This window comes from Protopterus annectens, chromosome 7.part0 (genome assembly GCF_019279795.1).
Source record: "Protopterus annectens isolate FY-2018-M chromosome 7.part0, PAN1.0, whole genome shotgun sequence".
NCBI classification, from domain to species: Eukaryota; Metazoa; Chordata; order Ceratodontiformes; family Protopteridae; genus Protopterus; species Protopterus annectens.
In genome coordinates this window covers 181561451-181574294 of record NC_056739.1, presented here as the reverse complement: position 1 = coordinate 181574294, position 12844 = coordinate 181561451, and positions in this window count along the sequence as shown.

The following is a 12844-nucleotide window of genomic DNA, read 5'->3' as shown; positions in this document are numbered from 1 at the left end:
GTTTGTGGGTACTGATTTTCAGGATAGCTTCCTTCAGGCAGGAGATCCTTTTAGTTAGATATTTTGAGGGGGGCTACCTGAAAATAAAGCATACATTAGGAGTGAGAACCTTTCTGGCACTTACATCTAGCCACCAAGCAAGCAAGCATTCACATTCACTTCAACTAGAGAGTATACGGTAAAAATCAGCTCCGTAGATCTACAAACAGATTATTTGCTTTGTTTTCACAGTATAGGTCTGCAAGCAGCAATAAACAAAGCTAGACCTTGATTTAACACAATAAAATGCCTTTTTGAATAGGGTACAATGCTTAGTTTAAGTATCCACTAATACTGTATCTTTTTATCAGGCTTAGGGATTCCAATGATGATTCACTTTCCTTTTATAGGAAAACACTATTTCTAAAACTTTACTGCAACTCAAGACAGTGTACCTATGGCATACTTGCATTGAAGCTTGAAATGCTATAGCCATCAGCATTTTGATTCCAAGACTCCATGAATATGATATGCTTTACCCATTAAACCCCTCAAGCAGGGAAAATATAACCCTCTTACAAACAACATGCATCTTGCTAAACCCTCAGACCATCACTGCCTCTTCATACACAGGGTGACCTGGATACCAATACTTGCACCATAGTCTTAGATTTAAATTACTTAAAGGCAAATACTACCCACCAATAGCAAACAATTTATCTATTCATAATGTTAAACAATCTGAAATCTTATCTATCTCAAGAATATAAATTCATAAGTTTCAGGAGTGAAGCATAGCATAGTACTTTACTTTAAATATTTTATTATTTTATGTCACACTAAATGTTTTCTCTCACAAGTGCCTTTCATTTCCTGTTTCTGATGTTGCTAAAGCTGTACTTCTGTAGCTGACGTGAGAATTGTTGCTTTGAAATTTTATATTTTATATAGTGTTTCTTAATGCATGCTCTCTCTTGTGAATGGCAACTTTATTCAAATTACCTTTGTAAAATGTAGTACTGTAATAATTTTGTGCAGTCTTGTATTGTAATCTGTTATAACTTTAATGGTTTGACATCATGCCAGTTCTGTAACATTTGCTGTCATTCACACATGGCTTGGATAATAGGCGAAAAGGGTCTTGTACCAGCTCACCTACCAAGTTAATAAGCACTAAATTAATAAATGCATGATGAGGCGTTAATTGATGAAACCACCAGCAAGTAAAAATGATAACTGAATAAGTGTAAAAAGTAGCACTACCGAAAAAGCTTAAAGCTGGTAAACCTGATAAAATTGTCCATAGCACTGCTCCTTAGAGGTGAGAAAAATAGCGCTTCCAAAATATAAGACAGTGGCACCTGTTTAACACCAAGAATTAAAAGACACCCATAGTATTTTATAAAAAACAATGTCAACATTCTCTGAAATTCTGAAAATGTCGAGACTTCTGAAATTAAATGTGGAATCTCAAGTTTTCGAACACATTTCAAGGCATTTAGACAAATTTTGACTTTGAACCATTACAGGACTTATAAAAGAATCTGTTATTCAGGGACTTGTGAAGCAGCTAAAATCTTTACATAAGATACCTACAGAGCGGAAGGCACAATCCATAAGGAACAACTTACCTCTAAGAGGCTTGCCAAGATCATATGCTCATGATGTTTGGGATATTTCCTTTTACAGAGCACAGTTTGGGATGTTGGCAAAACAATTCACAGTGGAAAGAGAATATATCGCCCTGAGATTACTGGCTTTGCTACAAACTCTTAAATAAATAAGTCCTTTTGAAAATATTGAATTTCGGTTATCTTTCCACTGTACTGCAAGCAAGTAAAAAAATCTTGAATATAAGTAGAACTAATTTGAAAGCCATATTTCTCAAGGTCTCCCATATGAAGTTAAGCAGCAGTGAAAACTGATACCCACTATGTGTGCATTGTTTTGAAAAAGACGTTTAATTTCAGATGAGCTTCCCTATGGAAGTTTTTTTTTTCATTGGATTATATTAAATATCAGGTATCATGAACAGGGAAGTAGCTGAAATGTTTACACAACTGTTCCTGAAAAATGTAAGTTGAATAATGTACTTGATTTCCCGTGAATCATTACCTTTTAGGATTATGTGTCTGAAGTGGTGGCCCCTATTGGATTACTGAAGTTTCAAAACTTTGCACATTATACGGCTGAGAACATATGATCGAAGTTTTGAAACTTCAAAAAAGTTTTGAATGGAGAACACTATACAGCATGGAAGAGGACATTTACCATTTTCCTCACTGTAATGCGATCTCTGAGTTGGTATATTTAATTAGCAGGGGTGTAGGGGGTGCAGGGGAGTTTGCCCTCTTGTAAAAACATAAATAAAATATTAATTTTATTTTATTTTATTTTCGAAGTTTTAAAACTTTGATCATATGGTCTTGGCTTTATGATATTCAAAGTTTTGAAACTTTAGTAAACCAATAGGTACCCCTGAAGTGGATATTTGTACGAAAATATTACTACCATAACACTGAATTTTAAATTCTAATTTAGGAATACTTAAAGCTTATTAGTTAAGGGAATATTTTCTTCCAACTGTTTGAAAAATAATATAATTTCATGACTGATAAGGCTTTCTGCATTTTATCTTCTTGGGCTATTATTATTTGCCTTGAGGAATATACTATGACCTTCAATTTGTTCTGAATGGCTATTTTTCTAATCAATATTGTATTCATGTTATCAACTTTATGCTTTATTTTCATTATCTGAAATGTAATGCAAGCTTTAATTAATGAATACTGCAAAGTGATTGACCATGGATAATTAATATAGTCAAGATGGTGTCTGTTATACAAATAACATTATTTTGATTATCTAGTTCTCTCTTTCAGGTTACCTTATAGCTTATTAAATTTCAGTTTTTATGATTTCTTTTCTTCTGTTCAGAAGTGTAAAGCATTTTTGTTTTGCTAAGTTGGTTTAGGTAGTCCTCTTTTTGTTTAATTTAATATTGTGAACAATCAGAGTTTGAATTTACATGTTATAATAAAGATGGACACAGTATTCCTGAAGTTGCAATAGACTTTGTGCAGCTGTCAAGATTGAAGATATTCATTTTGGAGTGTTAGAATTTAACATTTTCCAAAATGTATAAATTAATGCAGTCTGAAGCAGTTATTATTTCATGATGTTAAAGTTGGTTCAGTCTGTATAACTTTATGGAATTTTTACAATAAATTTCACATCAAATTTTGTTTTCAAGCATTTTCTTTCATGCTATGACTCTGTACACTATGTAACTTTTACAATTACTTAAATTATTGAATAGTTCACGTTTTCCTTCCTCCTTTAGAACCTCATTCCAGGAGCTATAGTCTTTCTGCATTTCAACATTTTATATATTGTGATTGTTAATTAAGTTCTGGTGAACTGTTCATTGTTGGTCAATAATAAAGCACAGCATTCTTCTTTACTCTTTTCTGTTCTATCTCTGTATCATGGCCACATTTTTCTAAATAGCTGAGGTCTTACGTAGTTACAAAAGGGATGTGCCAACATGACATGAGAAATCTTTCCCTTGTACCTTTGCCTCATAATCAGTTTAAACTGTATATGGATTTATTATACCAGTGGTCAAGTTTGCTCTTAGGTTGCATTTCAATTTTATACGTTGTAAATTATTAAAACTATTATTTTAAGACCAAATATGTACTGTTTGTTCTAATCAAAACAAGCAGATGAAAATAATGTCAACTTTCTTCATGTTTGCATTTTTCAAAGCAAAGTAGATTTGTCTTTGATGGAAGAAGAGAGTCTTATTTCAATAAATTGTTGCAAAATTGCTTCTTCACTATCATATAGATTGCCCTCAGAATTTCAGGCCTTTGTTAAAATTATACAATTATATTTTTCAGGAATGTTTTCACTGATGTATATTTAAACAGTGTAAGACACTCTTATTGCCTAAACTGAATCTTGACCCTTATAAATCTAATAACTCAGGATCCAGAGCTTTGACAAAGTACTGATATCAGTATTCTTGTCATCATGTAAGCTAATTGTATTAAGCCTTTCATGCCACAATTAGTTATGCTTTTCCAGACAAGTTTCCTTTTATTTAGAAAAACTCCAAACCAAACCTGTACCCATGGATTTTGGATATCCTTTTGTGGCAAATTGAACAATTCTATTGTAATCATGTGACCTTTTCATGGTTTAATAATGCACTTTCTAAAGCCATTAAAATAAGTTCAGACACAAGTTAAGGTTCTTCCATTTACTTTTATGTAACGTTTACATCAAATGTCAGTTAAACTTACCAAAAATTTCTATGAATTACCAAAATGTTTAATTGCTTTGTGAAGGTTACTACATTCATATGTTTACTGATGATATTATAATTTATACCTTATATCTACTGATGATATTGTACATAACTATATTATTCCAATGTCTGTAACTACAAATGTTATCTGAACAAGTCAATTGTATATCCAGTAAGCTGTCAGTACCAGTATCCTAATGTTCTTGATTGTATTATAACAGTTTACAAATTAAAATACTTGGATGCTTACTTTGTGTGTGTGTGTGTGTGTGTGTGTGTGTGTGTGTGTGTGTGTGTGTGTGTGTGTGTGTGTGTGTGCATTTGTAGTTTTTTGCTTAAACCAGAGAAACAGACTCAAACCAACCCGGCCCCCATGACACAAACTACAATATACCCTGCAGATTCAATAAGCATTTTATAAAAGTCAAAGTGTGTAGAAATCGTCATCTTTATGAAAAATCATCACTACAGACCAAGAAGCATTTTCCCTTCAGTTCATCTTCAACAAACAAACCAAAAATATGCTAGCTAGGCTTAAAACAACAGCATTCTCTCTTATTCAACCACCAGAATTCCTGGCATGAATGGAGATTTAATTCATATTTTACCAACACATCCTGTCCTTTCTTAATGGGATATTCCTTCTCCAGGCATCAATGTAGGATTTCATCCTTTGTTTCTGAACTGCTTGTAGCATCTTTTCCTGAGATCTTTAGCCGTTGTTACCAAGTATGTCTGAACAACAGCCTTTCTTGTAAAGTTGCAGAAGTAGACTTTGGTAGCTTTCTGTGATGTTCTTCCCAGAGTATACATTTGGTGATGACTATTGGTCTTCTGATGCTCTCTGCTAAACATTTCATTAGCATTCAGGCTCATGATTATAGTAGAGTGAGTGAGTTTTTTATGGTTAATACTTTGACACACAAGGAATTCCTTCTATTGATGAACACTAAAGAGTAGATTGTCATTTCTTACTGTCTCTTGAAAGAAAAAGCACATATCTTGCCAAAAACTGGCATCATCACTTGTCAAGATGTGGGGAACACTTTCCTCAAGATTTCCCATTATTGAGAATCATTTTGCTGTCAATATTCCATACTGCATACTGCTTCACAAAAGTGAATGTTCAAGTCAGTCCAGGTTCCACCGTTATGACATGCATCTCTTAAAGTCTCATTACATCACATTCATACACCACAGCTAAACCACTGGGGGGTATTACCAAAGTATGATGGTCCTTGTTCTTGTGAAACACCAGAAAGGGCTTTTGCCATGTTTCCTTCACATTTTTTCTGTAAACCAGCTTTTTACCTGCATTGATTTGGCTGCTCTGTATAAATTTCATTACAGTGTAATATTAAGTTTACGGACGTTCCTATGTTTGTTACCATTTTGCCTCTGTCCTTTATTCCTTTACTATGACATGTGCCCTTTTCGCACTGTCTCACTGTCTTCTTTACTTAAAGTATAAAGTGTTGTGTAACTTAATCTGTTTGCATCATTATTTAACAAGTTGTATACATATGGCTTCCTGATATGTCTTCTTGGCTCTCTCTAGTCTGTAATCTTTGTATTGTGGCATGTCATGTGTGCCTTTACTAATCTGTTTGCATCATTATTTAACAAGTTGTATACATATGGCTTCCTGACATGTCTTCTTGGCTCTCTCTAGCCTGTAATCTTTGTATTGTGGCATGTCATGTGTGCCTTATGTCTTCTTGGCTCTCTCTAGCCTGTAATCTTTGTATTGTGGCATGACATGTGTGCCTTTACTCTTGTGCACTTTTGTAAACTGTCTTTCTTTTTCTGCTTTCCGCCCACCTTACTCAGGACTGGGATCTGTCCAATATGAGAATATTATCTGTTAATAGTGTTTGCACTGTGTTTTGTAACCCCCTTTTTGCAAACTGTTGCATTTATGCATTTTTCCTACTTCTCACATTTTATTGCAAGTGTATTCATTGTTCATCCTTCCTTTGGCTTATATTTTGTTATTTGTCTGTACATCCTTCCATTTTCATGCATTGCATTTCTGATATGTTAACAGACCTAGCAAAGTCTAGTGGTTATTTGTGAGTCATTTAATACTTTCCTCCTTACCCTTCCACTGCACTAGCCTGTAGTAAACTGCAATATCTTGGCTTTGATCGCTTTATTGTTATCTGTAAATTCAGTTTTTAATAAATGGTCAAATCATAGTGCAATACACGTCAGTGACTTACCTTCTTTGTGTACGTTACTCCTGAATATGTATATCCCATATCCCACACAACGTGGCTAAAAGTGACTATTCAGCTTATATATTACATCTTTGAACCTGTCACCTTGTCCTGATGTTGCTTTACATATGTACATATATGCATGTACACACACACACACACACACACACACACACACACACACACACACACACACACACACACGCACACAAATATAAATGTCAGCATGAGAGTAGAAACCTTTTTATCTGGAGGAAATACAGAACTATGACCCGACTTTTACAAAACTTTATTCAAGAAAATAAAAACATCATAAGATATTTGATAAATATATATATACACACACACACACATATATACACACACACACACACACACACACACACACACACACACACACACACACACACACACACAGATAGCTAGATAGATAGATAGACAGATAGTACCAGATATCAAAGTAATTATTTTAATCTATCGTTACTAGAAATACTTGCAAGAGTACTGAGGTTACTGAATATATCTACTGTCTTTTTCCAGTGTAAGCTTGTAATTGTGAGCATCACAGTCTACATCAAACCGTAGTAGGTCAACGATCTCTACTCACATCCTTCTCATTATTATTTACTTTAACTTTATATTGTTTCAGCTTTTAGCATTTCTCTTCTACACCTTGTTTTCCTGGGCGTCCCCTCTTTTTTTTCTGACCGCTTTTTATGAATATTTTCTAAACAAGAGTTGACTTCATTTAACCTTGCTTGAAGAACCCTTTTTTTTTAGTACCTCTTTTTTTTTCCTTTAGGAAATGTGTGCATGTGCCTCTTAAAATAATAAAATGTATTTTACTTGCCTAAAATGCTTCTTTTTTACAGATAAAATTAATTTTTGTTTTCCAGTTTTCTAATTACCATATAAAGGAACTTTTAAATGAAGTAAATTAGCTGTTTATTTAGTTGTGACAACCAAGCATATCCCGTACACAATGTATGTAAAAGGAACGAAAGCACTGTTCTTTACTTTTTGCTTTGCAGTCTAAGCAATGGTCATGTTGGGATCATAATTATTACCAGCCAGTAGCATCAAAACATTCCCTAGGGGTAAACCCCCATAGCAGGTCTCCACCTAAGTGGCAGTTAAAGTACAGGATTAAGACTTTGAGCTGTTAAAGACTTCCTTTCAGCAGTCCAGAGTACGAATACTTCCACCTCCATTTGTGTACTGTATGACTCTGAGCATGCCAATTAAACAGAAAATGCTCCCGAGTCACCCCTACAAAATGACACTTGTGCTCAATGGGTTTACCTGGTTAACAAATGTATAAGAACAGATACCTAGCATTTGAAGCATAAAAAGGTGCTTGGTCACTATAGCAGTACACAAAACATCTGGTTGTGTGGTCAGTCTGTTCAGAGGCATTCACTGTATTTTTCAACTTTCAAAATAATTCTAATACCAGCTCTTTTATGAGGAAGTGCAAAGTGAGCCCTAAGTCATTTAAGGCTTATTTTATGATATCATATCCTCTTCCTGATTGTTTTGCAATTGCACATTAAAATGTTGGCATAAGTATTCTAGTTAAATCATTCCTGCAGGTAATTAAGGATAAGAATAATAAGCAGAAAATTCCTTTATATCTGACACAGAAGCTTATGACATTCCTGTGTCACCATTTTGTACCTCCCATAATCCTTGCATCACAGAGGAGCTAGGACTTACCCAGGTGTCTTTCTGAGGGAGGTAATCCATTGTGGAGCAGAGGTTGTTGTCAGTTCTACATATGGCCACGTTACAGGTTAACAAACAAGAGGAAGAGAAAAACAGCTTACTTGAGCTATAGCGCTAAGGTGGCTGATGACCAGGGGTTCATATCGCATTATCGAAAGCCAATAACATCGAATGCCACAATGTCGAACACTATGCATCGAATGCTAAAAATAGCAAAGCTGCAGAACATCGAAGTCTTTCCTAGGGAAAGAATTTGGTTGTCCGTTTCTGTGTCTTCACTATTTTTAGCACTGTGGTGGAAAGTTATGGGGGTTCAGGTAAGTGTATGATTGTGTGGACGTTAGGTTTAGGGCACGGGTTACGTGAGTTTGGGTTAGGGCGCTGGTGAGGTGAGTGTGCGATAGTGACAGAGTTTAGGGTTAGGGGCGGGTTAAGTGAGTTAGGGTTAGGGCACGGGTAAGGTGAGTGTGTGATAGTGATGGACCTTAGGGTTAGGGTTGGGTTAAGGTAAGTGGATAGATAGTAGTGTTTGTATAGTTTAGTGTAGGGTTAGATGTATGATTTTAAGTGTAAGTGTGTGGATTGCTGTTTTTTTGGTGTGCCTGTGTTGTGTGAATGTGTTTCAGAATAGTGAATTTTTTCCCTGGGAAAAAATTCACTGTTCTGAATGTTCGATATTGCGTGCTTTGGATTATTTAGATTTGATTAAATGGTGTTCGGTGTTTTTGGCTTTCGATAACGTGATATAAACGCATGACCAGAAATTTATGTAAACATCTCGTGTTTTGTTCTCTTTTGTGTGTTATTTGCAGAGATCATCTGGAAGGAAAGAAAGAAAGGAAGAAAGGGCAAAATGACATATTAACATGTTTCAGAATGCAAAATTTTCCCTAACAAGTGAGCCAGTGCTAGAACAAGGCATGCTATTAAAGTATTGTTTTTTTCTGAGTGAAAATAAATAAAAATTTGCTTAAGCAAACCAATGCATAGTTTCTTTGCATAACATGTTTTTATTATTTATGAAGTTGTTTTTTTTTATTTTATTTTTATCATATTTATACATTTGGTAACTACGACAGTGCATCAGGTCTCCTGTGTTCTCTTTTCAGATATAACTTCAAGATATAACAAAATAGTAATGTCTTTCGGCTTTTCCCGGTTAGGGGTCGCCACAGCGGAACTCCGGTCCGCTCATGATTGGCAGTGGATTTTTACACTGCCAAGCTGGCAGCCCGACGCCCAGATGGAACAAAGTACAACTACTTAATAACGACATGGTTATCATATTAGCACACATTTAAGTCATAGAAATTATCAGCAGTTACTTTGCTTAAATTTTGTTTCCTGTTTATGGCATTTGCCACAGACTGACTCCACAACTAATGCTTGGATATCATGATAGCACTGGCTTGGTCAAGATGACCCTGAAAAATTATGCTTCTGATAATTCATATGACATCAACATGTCTATATAGTACAAAGTCTTTTATGGTTATGATGACATTGGAATATTAATGGATCGGGTATACTCCATATGAAAGGATAGACTAAATCAGCGAAGAAATCAGCAGATACAAGTATGCTGACAAAAGGTACGCAAGAGTGATAAAGAAAAGCTTGAGGTCTTTTATAACTATTAGTTTTAAGCTAATCCATATTTGAGGACCCAACATGAAGAAAACATCAGGAAGTGGGTACATTTTTGTGGTGTTGGATAACTAGGGAATTTTGGGGGACAGTGAAAAGTCTTGCATCTCATGAGGTTTTAAACTGCAAGCATTCAATGAAGAGAATGACAGAATCCAACATAAAGGCATCTGAAGATAACACAAATAGACATTTTTACTCTATTAGTGAATGTCAACCATCTTAGATGCTGAGGGCTCTGCAGGATGTTTGCAACATGAGAGAAGTTATGTCCTCCATTATTTTTCTTAGGAATTTGTAGTCTGTGGCAATTTTCTTTCAAAATCTAGTGCAATTAATGGTAAGATACTTTCTAAATGTGTCATAAAGGCATCATTGCTGCATTCTAACTGTGGCATAAAGGCATCATTGCTGCATTCTACCTGTGGCATAAAGGCATTTCTTTCTAAAGCTGCCCATGCCTCTGGTGAAACAAATGTAGACATGATAAGCTATTGTAGGTTTATAGAGAAGTACTCGCCTAACCAAACCTTGTGTGCCATTTTACGCTTAGCCAGTTTCCCTTTTGGTGCTTGAATTAACCTATCCCATTTGGAGTCAGACTAACCTTACCAATCCCAGGGTCAATAATTAGATATTACTCCTAGAAGGAATAACTTTGAGGGAACCCAGACATGGGATAAACCATTTAGGAACTGCCTCTGGCCATTAGCAGCTAAGGGGACATTCCTGGGGTAAACTTTCTGTTTCCTATCCATAGATCCAAGTTGAGCTTGAAAATGGAAAGTGATGAACTTTGCTTTATGTGGATCGGGAGTCTGTTCTATAGCAGCAGCATCCTTTGCAAGATAAACCTGTCCCTCCAAACCATTCAGTTAATGTTGCAGAAAAAGTTTAGATCTCTAGACCAAGTATTTCTGATGCCTTACTTTTGCTTGCATTGTATCTATGCTGGCCAAGTTCTAAAAAAAGTCTAAAACCTAAACAAGTATTATTTTACTCAAAGCTGTGTAAAAGGATAAAACACTTAGTTGGGGTAATGCTACATAGCATACTTGTAGCCCCTTTAAAGTCCAACTGAAGTTTTTTTCAAAAGCATATTATTTTCAACTACATAAATTCTCTGAGATACAAACGTTAATTTCAAGGCAACAAAAAGGCTGAGAATCATCCATTTTGCTAGTAGACACTGTAGAAATGAAACAAAAGAACAAAGCCTGTTGTTTGCTGAACAACATAGTTTGCTTGCAGACATATTTGCCCATGCAAACCTGCACTGAGGTGGTGGGGGTGGGAGAGCAGGGAATCTTGAGCTTATGGGCTGGTTGGCCATGTGCTTGTGGAATGATTCATGACTGATTCTTTGTTAAGAGGTTTGGGAAGGAAGGCTTAAGAAAAGATGTATCAGTGATGGAGATGAGCTAAGGGAAGGACTTGATATAGAAAGACGGGAGGAGTTAGAGAGGTTATATAAAGGTTAAGTGTGGGCGTCAGCTGGCTTCTTTGGTATGGGTTTTGGTGCAAACTCTCCCTCCCATCCCTTTTTTAGTGTGTTGGTGTTTTTTTTTTTTGTGTGTTTTTTTTACAGGGGGGTAGGGTGGCATAAGAGGAGTTCAGGTTTGAACAGGATAGTACATTATACGAAGTTCATGCAAATTGTTCATTTTTTTAACGAAGATGATTGGCTGCTCTAGAGACCCTTTCAGGTTTGACTCAGGCCAACAGAGAAGTAACAATGTTGGTTTTAAAAATTATCAAGAAGCAATAATTTTATTACAAACTTGAAAATACAATAAGAATCATCAAGCTTACAAAAATAAGGAAACAAAACATACGACTGTATTTTGTTACACAAAATAGTCAAATATAATAGATTCATGAGGATAGCCAATAATTTAGAGACAAACATCAACATGCTCATCAAAACCAGGTTCAGCACACAGGACTTAGCCTTCACAAAGCCAAATCAGTTGGTATTGAGAGATTATAGGCTACCTATGTCATCACTGATAACATCTATTATAATTTTTGATCCATAGCTTTGCAGATAATATTGATGAAACTAATAGGTCTCAAACTCCCCGGGTCAATGTTGTGACAGTTCTCTAAGCTTCAGACAGAAATCCAGTAGAAAGGTTGAAGTCAAGTTAATGAGGGGGTCAATCGGGTTGTGTTTAATGCTAAATGAGAGACAGGTATATTTTTGGGCTCCATGCACCTAGTATTTTGGGGTTTTGAAATGGCATTTTAGACCTGTTCCACAGTAATTTTGAGGAGCAACTGAGATAAGGTTGTCAGAAAGAATGTGCATGTAGGGTACAGTGTGGTGAAGGTAAAGGTGAATTTGTGTGTGAGTGTATTAGCAGCATCTGCTGGATGAGGAATGGTAACACCATTAGATACAGCTTAGTGCAATACTGAATATTGTTTTTGAGATCCTAACATAAATAAAGAAGGCTTTACAATTATCTTTAGCAGAGGTTGCAATCTTCTTCTTCTTTCAGCTGCTCCCGTTAGGGGTCACCACAGCAGATCAACTGTTTCCATTTCTTCCTGTCCTCTGCATCTTGCTCTGTCACACCAACCACCTGCATGTCCTCTCTCACCACATCCATAAACCTTATCTTAGGCCTTCCTCTTTCCCTGTTACCTGGCAGCTTCATCCTTAGCATCTTTTTCCCAATATACTCTGCATCCCTCCTCAGCACATGTCCAATCCAACGTAATCTTGCCTCTCTGGTTTTGTTTCCAAACCTTCCAACCTGGGCTGGTCCTCTAATATACTTATTCCTAATCCTGTCTATCCTCGTCACACCCAGTGCAACTCTTAACATCTTCAACTCTGCCACATCAAGCTCTGACTCCTGCCTTTTTGTCAATGCCACTGTCTCCAACCCATATAACATAGCTGGTCTCACTACCCTCTTGTAGACGTTCCCTTTCACTCTTACTGGTACTC